The 13,815-nt window shown below is 47.8% G+C and overlaps 1 long non-coding RNA gene across 1 annotated transcript in view; it reads right to left on the bottom strand.

Moving 5' to 3' along the window:
- Positions 1–788: 788 nt before the first annotated feature.
- The window catches only part of LOC134957111 (uncharacterized), a 93,483-nt gene continuing 80,456 nt past the window's right edge, over positions 789–13,815 (bottom strand). Inside the window, exon 3 of the long non-coding RNA XR_010186466.1 lies at positions 789–1,198. This is a non-coding gene — a long non-coding RNA (uncharacterized LOC134957111). The remainder of the gene's footprint in view (positions 1,199–13,815) is intronic.

Below are 13,815 nucleotides of genomic sequence, written 5' to 3'. Positions count from 1 at the left end.
AGAGTGTTACATACATAACACTGCCGCAGGTTCCGGTGTCCGGCCTCTCCCAGCTCCCCCTTCTTCAGCCGCAGCGAATACTCCGCAACACATTCCCCACGCTGATCCATCGCCGCCCGCAGCTGACAGGTTTTTGTTATCCTTTGGGGTTCGGAGGTCTGAACAGGAAGCTAAGCCATGTGACGTGGCAGCTGCTTATCATATCTCCTCAGTGAGAGGGCAGGCAGGGAAGCTTCCTGCAGCGTGCCGCCAGTTCCCCTGGGACTCTGAGAGCTGTCCCACAATGCACTCTTCCTCAGTCCCCCGGTTAGGCTTCTGTAACAAGCTGCTCTGTATGTGTGGCAAATGTGCTGTAGTGTAGTGTGGTGGTGCTGCACTGAGGGTGCGGTGGGGGTGGGGGCTATTTAGTAAATGATGGTAGCGGTGTGTGTCAGCAGGGCCGTAACTAGATGTGTGCCGAGTGTGCTCAGCTCACAGTGCATAGGCCCTACTTTAGGTATGGATGTGTGTGTGGGGGGAAGGGGTGGAGGTGCACCAATTCTCTTTCTGGCACAGGTCACCAAAATGTCTAGTTACGGCTCTGGCGGTTGCTCTAAGTAGCAGGTCCAAGACTGCAGTATGAGTGAGCAAGCTGCGATAGTCATAGACGTGCAGAGGAAGATGAGTGTCAGCTCTTGTGTCAACACTAACCTTAATCTACCAGTCCAGTGTGGTTTTGGACTGTAGCACACACAAAAAAACCCCACATATTACCATCTGAAATTAATTTTAGTGGAATTTTTTATTTATTTATTTATTTAGCAAATTTCCTGTGTCCTCAGCAGCACCATTACAAACATGGAAAAGCGTTCTCTCCGCTCAATTCTTTCCAGGTGGACTCTGAATGCATCGCCCACTTGCTGGATAATCAGCCGGCGGAATTGCTTTCTTCTGGCTAACAATGGTGATGAGTACTTCATTTAATGGCTCAAGTCTCTTGTTAGGTGTCTGTTTTCTGCTCTCGTGCTGTACTCAGCATAAACCAAAGCCGCTCTCAGCGGGAGATCTCTCTAGCCCTTGTTCACAGCATTCCTCGCAGCTCAGGATGTGCCGCGTTGAATGATTCTGTGTTCTGACTGTAAAATGTTCTGTTAGACTCTGACACAAACTCCCACAAGACCGCGGCGTCCATCACGTCTCTGTTCCAGTGTTGCAGCTGCTGGAAAAGATGTGTTGGTGAAATGATCAGAGAACAGCGTCTGAGAGTTTCGCAGACAAAAGCTTTGACAGCACTTTTTTTTTTTTTCAATCTTTTTTTTTTCCTTGCAATTCTTTGTTGTAACTTCCATTTGTGATAACTTGGTTTATTTAGAAAAGTGAAAACAGTACAGTGCAAATACGGTGACATCATAGGTTTACGGCACAGGTTCTCAAACTCGGTCCTCAGGACCCCACACAGTGCATGTTTTGCAGGTAACCCAGCAGGGGCACAGGTGTATTAATTACTCACTGACACATTTTAAAAGGCCCACAGGTGGAGCTAATTATGTCACTTGTGATTCTGTGAGGAGACCTGCAAAACATGCACTGTGTGGGGTCCCGAGCGAGGACCGAGTTTGAGAACATGTGGTTTACGGGTTAGATGGAATAGTGTGGGGACTGCTAAGGTTTGCTCCTTTTTAGAGTGAAGCAGACAGGAGTATTTCACGGAGAGTGTGGTCTATTGAAGGATTGAACAGAAACGGTCCGTATGCACTAACAATTTCTGCAAACGCCGAAGCTGACTCCCTTGGATGGCACATGTGCAGTATATGCATCCCCGAGGACCCATGCATTTTGCAGTGGGGGTGGAACTCAGAATCAGGCCCAAGGTCGGACTGGCCCACAGGGAGCCCACTGCCTGAGGGCCCCACCACTATCTTTAATCTCAGGTTCCAGACTGTGATCTCAAATTATATATTGTTACTCTATTCGTGAGTCAGTTACATGGTCTCCTAATGGCTGGTAAGCCTCTGGCTGGACCCCCCTACCCCCCCGTGCTAATTGGCCACACCCCTTAAGCATGGGTCCCTGCCACTGCATTCCCCTGTTGGGCCCTTCATGCTCCAGTCCAACACTGACCAGGCCCCTAGTGTTATGGCTGTTTAGGGACTCAGCAATGAGATTATGAATTTTGCAACTGACAGGTTGCAGCACAGGAAGGATTAGGTGACGGGCTAAATGCAAGAACAGGCAAAACAGGTTCCAAACAGGTTTGCACAGTGATCCAAAGGTCACGGTCACAAGCAGGCATGGGCAGCGAGGAAATAGGCCAGGTTAGAGACAGGTGATCAGACAAGTGTTATACACCTGTCGCTCAGGAACAGACAATTCTCTGAGCATCTCTTTAAACCTGCAGCCACATATTGGGTGCTGGGCCAATAAGATGGAAGCAGATACTTGAGAGCGTACCTAGGAAACAAGGTGATCTGACTGTCACCTTGTAAAGAGGTAAGTTCCAGGGGAGCAATACCATACACCAAACGAAATTGAGCAGAAATGGAAAAGTTTTGCTGAATGGAAGAGGTGGCGCTGACGAGGGTGGACTTGATGTTCTCTTTAGCTTTTATATCATGCTCCTTTTCACGGGTGGTATTCAGGTGACCGACGGTCACATGACCTCCACCAACATGCCCCCTCACTATCCCGACCAACAGGGACTATTTCCACTCGCGGGTGTCCACGAAACCCACAGAGTGGGAATAGAACTAGAGATGTGCACCGGAAATTTTTCGGGTTTTGTGTTTTGGTTTTGGGTTCAGTTCCGTGGCCGTGTTTTGGGTTCGAACGCGTTTTGGCAAAACCTCACCGAATTTTTTTTGTCGGATTCGGGTGTGTTTTGGATTCGGGTGTTTTTTTCAAAAAACCCTAAAAAACAGCTTAAATCATAGAATTTGGGGGTCATTTTGATCCCAAAGTATTATTAACCTCAATAACCATAATTTCCACTCATTTTCAGTCTATTCTGAACACCTCACACCTCACAATATTATTTTTAGTCCTAAAATTTGCACCGAGGTCGCTGGATGACTAAGCTCAGCGACCCAAGTGGCCGACACAAACACCTGGCCCATCTAGGAGTGGCACTGCAGTGTCACGCAGGATGGCCCTTCCAAAAAACACTCCCCAAACAGCACATGACGCAAAGAAAAAAAGAGGCGCAATGAGGTAGCTGTGTGACTAAGCTCAACGACCCTAGTGGCCGACACAAACACCTGGCCCATCTAGGAGTGGCACTGCAGTGTCACGCAGGATGGCCCTTCCAAAAAACACTCCCCAAACAGCACATGACGCAAAGAAAAAAAGAGGCGCAATGAGGTAGCTGTGTGAGTAAGCTAAGCGACCCTAGTGGCCGACACAAACACCTGGCCCATCTAGGAATGGCACTGCAGTGTCAGGCCGGATGGCCCTTCCAAAAAATACTCCCCAAACAGCACATGACGCAAAGAAAAATGAAAGAAAAAAGAGGTGCAAGATGGAATTGTCCTTGGGCCCTCCCACCCACCCTTATGTTGTATAAACAGGACATGCACACTTTAACCAACACATCATTTCAGTGACAGGGTCTGCCACACGACTGTGACTGAAATGACGGGTTGGTTTGGACCCCCACCAAAAAAAGAAGCAATTAATCTCTCCTTGCACAAACTGGCTCTACAGAGGCAAGATGTCCACCTCATCATCATCCTCCGATTCATCACCGTGTACATCCTCCTCCTCACAGATTATCAATTCGTCCCCACTGGAATCCACCATCACAGCTCCCTGTGTACTTTGTGGAGGCAATTGCTGCTGGTGAATGTCTCCATGGAGGAATTGATTATAATTCATTTTAATGAACATCATCTTCTCCACATTTTCTGGAAGTAACCTCGTACGCCGATTGCTGACAAGGTGAGCGGCGGGACTAAACACTCTTTCGGAGTACACACTTGTGGGAGGGCAACTTAGGTAGAATAAAGCCAGTTTGTGCAAGGGCCTCCAAATTGCCTCTTTTTCCTGCCAGTATACGTACGGACTGTCTGACGTGCCTACTTGGATGCGGTCACTCATATAATCCTCCACCATTCTTTCAATGGTGAGAGAATCATATGCAGTGACAGTAGACGACATGTCCGTAATCGTTGGCAGGTCCTTCAGTCCGGACCAGATGTCAGCATCAGCAGTCGCTCCAGACTGCCCTGCATCACCGCCAGCGGGTGGGCTCGGAATTCTGAGCCTTTTCCTCGCACCCCCAGTTGCGGGAGAATGTGAAGGAGGAGATGTTGACAGGTCGCGTTCCGCTTGACTTGACAATTTTCTTACCAGCAGTTCTTTGAACCCCTGCAGACTTGTGTCTGCCGGAAAGAGAGATACAACGTAGGTTTTAAATCTAGGATCGAGCACGGTGGCCAAAATGTAGTGCTCTGATTTCAACAGATTGACCACCCGTGAATCCTTGTTAAGCGAATTAAGGGCTCCATCCACAAGTCCCACATGCCTAGCGGAATCGCTCTGTGTTAGCTCCTCCTTCAATGTCTCCAGCTTCTTCTGCAAAAGCCTGATGAGGGGAATGACCTGACTCAGGCTGGCAGTGTCTGAACTGACTTCACGTGTGGCAAGTTCAAAAGGTTGCAGAACCTTGCACAACGTTGAAATCATTCTCCACTGCGCTTGAGACAGGTGCATTCCACCTCCTATATCGTGGTCAGTTGTATAGGCTTGAATGGCCTTTTGCTGCTCCTCCAACCTCTGAAGCATATAGAGGGTTGAATTCCACCTCGTTACCACTTCTTGCTTCAGATGATGGCAGGGCAGGTTCAGGCGTTTTTGGTGTTGCTCCAGTCTTCTGTACGTGGTGCCTGTACGCCGAAAGTGTCCCGCAATTCTTCTGGCCACCGACAGCATCTCTTGCACGCCCCTCTCGTTTTTTAAATAATTCTGCACCACCAAATTCAAGGTATGTGCAAAACATGGGACGTGCTGGAATTTGCCCATATTTAATGCACACACAATATTGCTGGTGTTGTCCGATGCCACAAATCCACAGGAGAGTCCAATTGGGGTAAGCCATTCTGCGATGATCTTCCTCAGTTGCCGTAAGAGGTTTTTAGCTGTGTGCGTATTCTGGAAAGCGGTGATACAAAGCGTAGCCTGCCTAGGAAAGAGTTGGCGTTTGCGAGATGCTGCTACTGGTGCCGCCGCTGCTGTTCTTGCGGCGGGAGTCAATACATCTACCCAGTGGGCTGTCACAGTCATATAGTCCTGAGTCTGCCCTGCTCCACTTGTCCACATGTCCGTGGTTAAGTGGACATTGGGTACAACTGCATTTTTTAGGACACTGGTGAGTCTTTTTCTGAGGTCTGTGTACATTTTCGGTATCGCCTGCCTAGAGAAATGGAACCTAGATGGTATTTGGTACCGGGGACACAGTACCTCAATCAAGTCTATAGTTGGCTCTGCAGTAATGATGGATACCGGAACCACGTTTCTCACTGCCCAGGATGCCAAGGCCTCAGTTATCCGCTTTGCAGCAGGATGACTGCTGTGATATTTCATCTTCCTCGCAAAGGACTGTTGGACAGTCAATTGCTTGGTGGAAGTAGTAAAAGTGGTCTTACGACTTCCCCTCTGGGATGACCATCGACTACCAGCAGCAACAACAGCAGCGCCAGCAGCAGTAGGCGTTACACTCAAGGATGCATCGGAGGAATCCCAGGCAGGAGAGGACTCGTCAGAATTGCCAGTGACATGGCCTGCAGGACTATTGGCATTCCTGGGGAAGGAGGAAATTGACACTGAGGGAGTTGGTGGGGTGGTTTGCGTGACCTTGGTTACAAGAGGAAGGGATTTACTGGTCAGTGGACTGCTTCCGCTGTCGCCCAAAGTTTTTGAACTTGTCACTGACTTATGATGAATGCGCTGCAGGTGACGTATAAGGGAGGATGTTCCGAGGTGGTTAACGTCCTTACCCCTACTTATTACAGCTTGACAAAGGCAACACACGGCTTGACACCTGTTGTCCGCATTTCTGTTGAAATACTTCCACACCGAAGAGCTGATTTTTTGGGTATTTTCACCAGGCATGTCAACGGCCATATTCCTCCCACGGACAACAGGTGTCTCCCCGGGTGCCTGACTTAAACAAACCACCTCACCATCAGAATCCTCCTGGTCAATTTCCTCCCCAGCGCCAGCAACACCCATATCCTCCTCATCCTGGTGTACTTCAACACTGACATCTTCAATCTGACTATCAGGAACTGGACTGCGGGTGCTCCTTCCAGCACTTGCAGGGGGCGTGCAAATGGTGGAAGGCGCATGCTCTTCACGTCCAGTGTTGGGAAGGTCAGGCATCGCAACCGACACAATTGGACTCTCCTTGTGGATTTGTGATTTCGAAGAACGCACAGTTCTTTGCTGTGCTTTTGCCAGCTTAAGTCTTTTCATTTTTCTAGCGAGAGGCTGAGTGCTTCCATCCTCATGTGAAGCTGAACCACTAGCCATGAACATAGGCCAGGGCCTCAGCCGTTCCTTGCCACTCCGTGTGGTAAATGGCATATTGGCAAGTTTACGCTTCTCCTCCGACGATTTTATTTTAGATTTTTGAGTCCTTTTTTTACTGATATTTTGTGTTTTGGATTTTACATGCTCTGTACTATGACATTGGGCATCGGCCTTGGCAGACGACGTTGATGGAATTTCATCGTCTCGGCCATGACTAGTGGCAGCAGCTTCAGCACGAGGTGGAAGTGGATCTTGATCTTTCCCTATTTTTGGAACCTCAACATTTTTGTTCTCCATATTTTAATAGGCACAACTAAAAGGCACCTCAGGTAAACAATGGAGATGGATGGATACTAGTATACTTATGGATGACGAGTGACTGACGACACAGAGGTAGCTACAGCCGTGGACTACCGTACTGCGTCTGCTAGTATAGAGATGATAATGATATAAAAAATATATATATATATCACTACTGCAGGTATATATAATATAATGACGGACCTGCTGGACACTGTCAGCAGACTCCTAAACTACTAGTATGAAGAAGATAGAAAAAAAAAACCACCACAGGTAGGTATACAATTATGGACGAGCACTGACGACACAGAGGTAGCCACAGCTGTGGACTACCGTACTGCGTCTGCTAGTATAGAGATGATAATGATATAAAAAATATATATATATCACTACTGCAGGTATATATAATATAATGACGGACCTGCTGGACACTGTCAGCAGACTCCTAAACTACTAGTATGAAGAAGATAGAAAAAAAAACCCACCACAGGTAGGTATACAATTATGGACGAGCACTGATGACACAGAGGTAGCCACAGCCGTGGACTACCGTACTGCGTCTGCTAGTATAGAGATGATAATGATATAAAAAATATATATATATCACTACTGCAGGTATATATAATATAATGACGGACCTGCTGGACACTGTCAGCAGACTCCTAAACTACTAGTATGAAGAAGATAGAAAAAAAAAACCCACCACAGGTAGGTATACAATTATGGACGAGCACTGACGACACAGAGGTAGCCACAGCCGTGGACTACCGTACTGCGTCTGCTAATATAGAGATGATAAAGATGATAGAGATGAACAAAAAAAATATAACACTACTGCAGGTAAATATTTATATAATATAATGAATGACGGACCTGCTGGACACTGTCAGCAGAATGCGTTTATAGAATTAAAAAAAAAAAACACCACAGGAGTGTTTAACTTTTTCAGGCAGACAATATACTGGTGGTCACTGGTCAGTCACACTGGCAGCAAAAGTGTGCACTGTACTCCTGCTATAACTGCACCCCAGTCTCCCCCACAATTCAGCTGTGTGAGCAGTGAGCACTCAGCACAGTCAGATATACATAGATGATATTATCATGCAGCACACTGAGGCTGAGCACAGATATGGTATGTGACTGTGTATCGTTTTTTTTCAGGCAGAGAACGGATTATATTAAATAATAAATAAAACTGGTGGTGGTCAGTCACTAGTAACTAACTATCAGCAAAACTCTGCACTCTGAGTACTCCTAATGCTCCCCAAAATTACTAAGTAATCAACTCAAGTGTCTCTATCTATTCTAACGGAGAGGACGCCAGCCACGTCCTCTCCCTATCAATCTCAATGCACGTGTGCAAATGGCGGCGAAGCGCGGCTCCTTATATAGAATCCGAGTCTCGCGATAGAATACGAGCCTCGCGAGAATCCGACAGCGGGATGATGACGTTCGGGCGCGCTCGGGTTAGCCGAGCAAGGCGGGAAGATCCGAGTCTGCCTCGGACCCGTGTAAAAAGGCTGAAGTTCGGGGGGGTTCGGATTCCGAGGAACCGAACCCGCTCATCTCTAAATAGAACCCGTGGCGAGCGCAGCAAGCCTGCAAGGGGCTTGTTGCACTCTTCCCCCGCGCCGGGATCCCAGCGTCCGTATGCTGACCGGCGGTCTCCTGATCGCTGGTCAGCCATACTACACACCCTTTTCACATTAGTCCAGTTCACCTTCTGATCCCAGAGGAGATGAACAAACCTACAGTATATTTAGTACAGGGTTCCAATGTATAGACAGTGTCTAGATACACAGTCAGTAGGTCGACCCCATATGGTCGACGTGGTCAAAAGGCCCACAAGGTCAAAAGGTAGAGAGTGCTTAAGGTCGACAGGTGCAAAAGGTCGACGGCTCAAAAGTTTAACATGACAATGGTTGATACAGGTTTTTTGGGGGGTTTCACATTATTTTTCAACTTTTGTTTGATTTATTACTATCCACGTGGACTACGATTGGGAACAGTAACATGGTCCGAGCGCAGTGACTGAAATGAGCCCACGAGGTATATGTCTGCAATAAATGTGGTCATATATGATGAAACAGAGAAAATTACACCCCCCAAAACATAAATAAAAGTATGTCGACCTATTTTGTGTGGCTTATTTCAATGTCGGCCTTTTCTACTGTCTACCTTTTCCATAGTGACCCTGTCGACCATATGGGGTCAACTTAATGACTGTCTAATTACTGTAGATCTTCTATATCACACCCATTAGTACATGGCCTAGAAGAAGCAATATGGCCAATAATAGGCCAATGGCTACCATCAATATTGCTATACCATTTAAACGCCTTTCAGTGGTGATATGTGCCCCTTCCCTGCCCATCAGTAAGGATGACCACTGGGATACCTTTCACTGACACACCCGTCGTTAGCTGCACATAATCACCTTGCGTGGGAGTAAGTGTTGCCAGGCATCAGTTAACTGTTCATGCGCCATATCTGGCACTGTGGAAAGTTCTGCCAAAATGATACTTGATGATGTCACAGGCTCACGCTCTGGCCACACAAACTACAAACAAGTGACTATTGCTTGAAAAGTTAGACGTACGTGAGAGCCTGATGCAGGATGGAAAGAGAATCAGGTGCAATTACTTGGTGCAAATAATACTCATGTCCAGTTATATCTCTTCAGTCACAAGAGGAGACGACATTGAAATGCATATTACTGCATCGCCAGTGCATCTATATACTTCTTTTTTTAGCTTGTGCAGTCCAAAAGCAAGCAAGATACACTCAGCAAACCAGCAGCCATTCAACTCAGCATCAAACCCTGAGTGAGAAACTGAAACAGAAAAAAAATCTGCAGTTCCAACATTAAAAATGCTGCAGCTACACAAAAATATCTGTCAACGATAAAAAAAAAACTATAAAAAAAGCTTCTCTCAAAGGAAGAACTGTTGCGTAAGCCTAAATGAAATAGTAGAACCCCCTCCCCCATTTGTCACGCTGTTATCCGTCCACCACCCATGCAATGCTCAGTACGGGAAAATTTGAATGACCAACATCTCGTTCCTCTTTCCCTGCGCGTGGGTAGTCGTGACGGGAGGGGGGGGGGTCGACCGGACGGCAGCGGTAGTGGCGATATTGGCGGGGGCGGCGCATGCGCAGCAGGACATTGGGGTATTTTTTAAGAAAAATACCCTGATGACGCTGCAAAGAGGCATCGCAGGGACAGAATTGACCGCAAGCTCTATCCCTGCATGCGATAATTGATACATCCCTGCGATGTAATCAATTATTGCAGTGCGAGTTGGGGCGTTTTTATCACCTGTCATCCGTGATAAATAGGCCCCTAAAGCAAAACTTATGTAAACCTGAATGAAATAGTAGAACCCCCTCCCCCATTTGTCACGCTGTTATCCCTACACCACCCATGCAATGCTCAGTACGGGAAAATTTGAATAACCAACATCTCGTTCCTCTTTCCCTGCTGAGAGCGCCAATCTGCTCACTGCACACAAAAGCTTTAACGTTCTCCTTTGTCCTCTAGGAGTAGAATTAAGTTTAACCATTCCAGAACTGTGATTAAGGCTAGTACCTGAAGTTCCTCAGACAGTCGCAGACAGGTTCGGTTCTGCTATTAGGGAGGATTAATCTGTAATTATAGGTCAGAATGAAGTTCCTTTAACCATAACTTTACATTATATACTGCTGATTACAGTTTTTCTTTACTAAATGTCCATTAGAATACATTACTGCCTTTTGTATTCACTTTTATAAAAACCTCCCTCCCAATATTACCAGTTGTTCTCTGTGGCAAATTCTAGACAAATCAGTTTCTAATGAAGACACTAGGCCAGAGGTTCTCAAACTCGGTCCTCGGGGGCACACACAGTGCATGTTTTGCAGGTCTCCTCACAGAATCGCAAGTGAAATAATTAGCTCCACCTGTGGACCTTTTAAAATGTGTCAGTGAGTAATTAATACACCTGTGCACCTGCTGGGTTACCTGCAAAACATGCACTGTGTGTGCCCCCGAGGACCAGTTTGAGAACCTCTGCACTAGGCCCTAGCTAGAAATCCTTAACCCCTGTCCTGATTTTAAGAGCCAAGTCCAATGGAGATTGTGAGAGTTGAGTATTTATTATCTTAAACCTCATTTCTTTTTCTCAAAAGCTCTGTTTGACATGAGAACAGGGACAAAAGACAAGATGATGGATCCAAAGTCAGGTTCAACCTTTCACACGGGGGATGTGTAACTTAATCTTTCCAAAGAACAGATGTCACCGATTTGTAAAGAATGATATATATGTGATACCTAGCAGATGCCGTGAGGTGTTTATTGGAAAAAATTGAGCCGTGAACATGTGCCAATCTTATGGCAATTTAGCTACAATGATAAGCAGCAGTTACGTCTACCTGCTTTGAAGCTGCACCGCCAGGTGGGGTGAAAAGACCTCATTATCCAGGAGACACCTTACCAGAGCACAATACAAAATGGTGCACCGCCGTAGGGGGGCGTATGATAGCGTGCCCCAATAAAAACCACAGACACTGAGAATGTAAACGCTCTGTTCACATGCCCCCTCTGCGGACATTTTACAGTGTTGAGACCAGGGAAAAATATTTGTCTGGCTCAGAGGCTTCACCATAATACGACGAGCCGCTGTGACTGAGAGCAAGTTTTAGGACTCATTTTTTTGCTTTATCTGACCCCTGTATTAGGAATTTTTGGCAGAACCTATGGTGTTGATAGTGATGGAGGTCAATCCACACGATGAATGGCTTAACCAGGAGTTGGTTTATTAACCAGGTAGAACACAGTTCATTGGTCAATACAGGGTTAATGCACCAGTCATACAATGCAGGAACATGTAGTATAACAGATCCAGCCAGGATCAGGTTAAGGTAGGTGGTGTGTGGTATCTGGGGCGCATAGTCAGCGGTGGCTGTGGAATGTCTGAAACACCAGGGGTGCATGTACAGTCTCTGTCTCCCCTCTACATGATTTGTGCTCTGTTCATTGCAACTGAATGGTTCTCAAATCAGTTTTTTTAAAAAGGGATTTCTGATGCCCACGGTGATGGCAAGGCTATTCAGGTAAAAGAGGTTGGCTATGATGATATGTTGACAGTCATAATGTCACCATTCATCATGTAGACAGTGATGAAATGTCGACATGTTAGAATCTCATTATTGTCCTTGGTGGCCCAGCGGTGACTTACCTGCTCCTGGCAGCTGTAGCGGCTCCAGCAGCGTATATTATAGTTCCTGGCAGTCATGTGATTGTCACTTTCTGGTCAGACCTCCGATCTTCCAGCATTCTGGTGAGTACTTATCTCCGCTATCCCTAACCCTAATCCCTACAACTGACCCTCCCCCTAGTGTCTAACCATAACCTTCCCTTACGCAGCCTAACCCTAACCTTCCCACACACAGCCTTTCCCTAACTTCCCCACACAGCCTAACCCTAACTTCCCCTCACAGCCTAACCCTCCCCACCCGCAGCCTAACCCCAACCTCCCCCGTAGCCTAACCCTCCCCACCCGCAGCCTAACCATAAGCTCCCGCTACAGAGCCAAACCCTAACCTTCCCACCCGCAGCCTTTCCCTAACTTCTCCCCTCAGCCTAACCCTAACCTCTCCCCACAGCCTAACTCTAACCTTCCCACCCGCAGCCCAACCCTAACCTCCCTCCACAGCCTAGCCCTAACATGCCCACCTACAGCCTAACCCTAACCTTCCCCACAGCCTAACCCTCCCCACCCACAGCCTAACCCCAACCTCCCCCCGCAGCCTAACCCTTCCGCAACCTAACGCTAAACTGCCCACCTACAGCCTAACCCTCCACATCCGCAGCCTAACCCCAACCTCCCCCCGCAACCTAACCCTTCCGCAACCTAACCCTAACCTGCCCACCTGCAGCTTAACCCTAACCTCCACCCACAGTCTAATCCGCACACCTGCAGCCTAACCCCCCCATCTGCAGCCTAACCCTAACATCCCCCACAGCCTAATCATCCCACCTGCAGCCTAACTCTCCCCACTCGCAGCCTAGCCCCAACCTCCCCCCGCAGCCTAACCCTCCCCACCTGCAACCTAACCATAAGCTCCCCCTAAACAGCCAAACCCTAACCTTCCCACCCGCAGACTAACCCTAACCTCCCCCTACACAGCCAAAGCCTAACCTTCCCACCAGCAGCCTTTCCCTAGCTTCCCCCCTCAGCCTAACCCTATCCTCTCCCCACAGCCTAACTCTAACCTTCCCTCCCGCAACCTAACCCTAAACTGCCCACCTGCAGCCTAACCTTCCACATCCGCAGCCTAACCCCAACCTACCCCCGCAACCTAACCCTTCCGCAACCTAACCCTAACCTGCCCACCCGCAGCTTAACCCTAACCTCCACCCACAGTCTAACCCGCACACCTGCAGCCTAACCCCCCTCTCTGCAACCTAACCCTAACATCCCCCACAGCCTAATCATCCCACCTACAGCCTCTCCCCAGTCGCAGCCTAATCCCAACCTCCCCTCGCAACCTAATCCTAACCCTCCTCTCCCACAGCCTAACCCTGACCTTCCCCCCGCAGCCTAACCCTAACCTCCCCCAGCAGCCTAACCCCCTGCCTGCAGCCTAACCTCCTCCAGCAGCCTAACCCTAACCCTCCCCCAGCAGCCTAACCCTAATGTCAGTCACTTGTCGACATTCCAGGAATATCAACACATTGCCTTTTAACAGTGTTGACACAATTGTTAACATTGTGGTGTTGACATTTTTTATTGTCACCTGTTGACTAGATCCTGTTACAATGCAGGATGGATGTCCAGCAGAACATAGATGGGGGAAAATACTGCAAACGGCATCTGTGCTCTTCACCGAGAGTCGCCACATGAATGCCGTTATACCCATGCCATGACGCCAATCAATCAACCAGCCCTTTTTAAAGCTTTGTTTCACCAACATTTTGTTCCGTCTAATGCATGCAGAAATCTTTCTGTGCCCACTTGCCATACATATAGA

This window comes from Pseudophryne corroboree, chromosome 9 (genome assembly GCF_028390025.1).
Source record: "Pseudophryne corroboree isolate aPseCor3 chromosome 9, aPseCor3.hap2, whole genome shotgun sequence".
Lineage (NCBI taxonomy): Eukaryota > Metazoa > Chordata > Amphibia > Anura > Myobatrachidae > Pseudophryne > Pseudophryne corroboree.
This window is presented reverse-complemented; position numbering and strand designations above follow the sequence as displayed.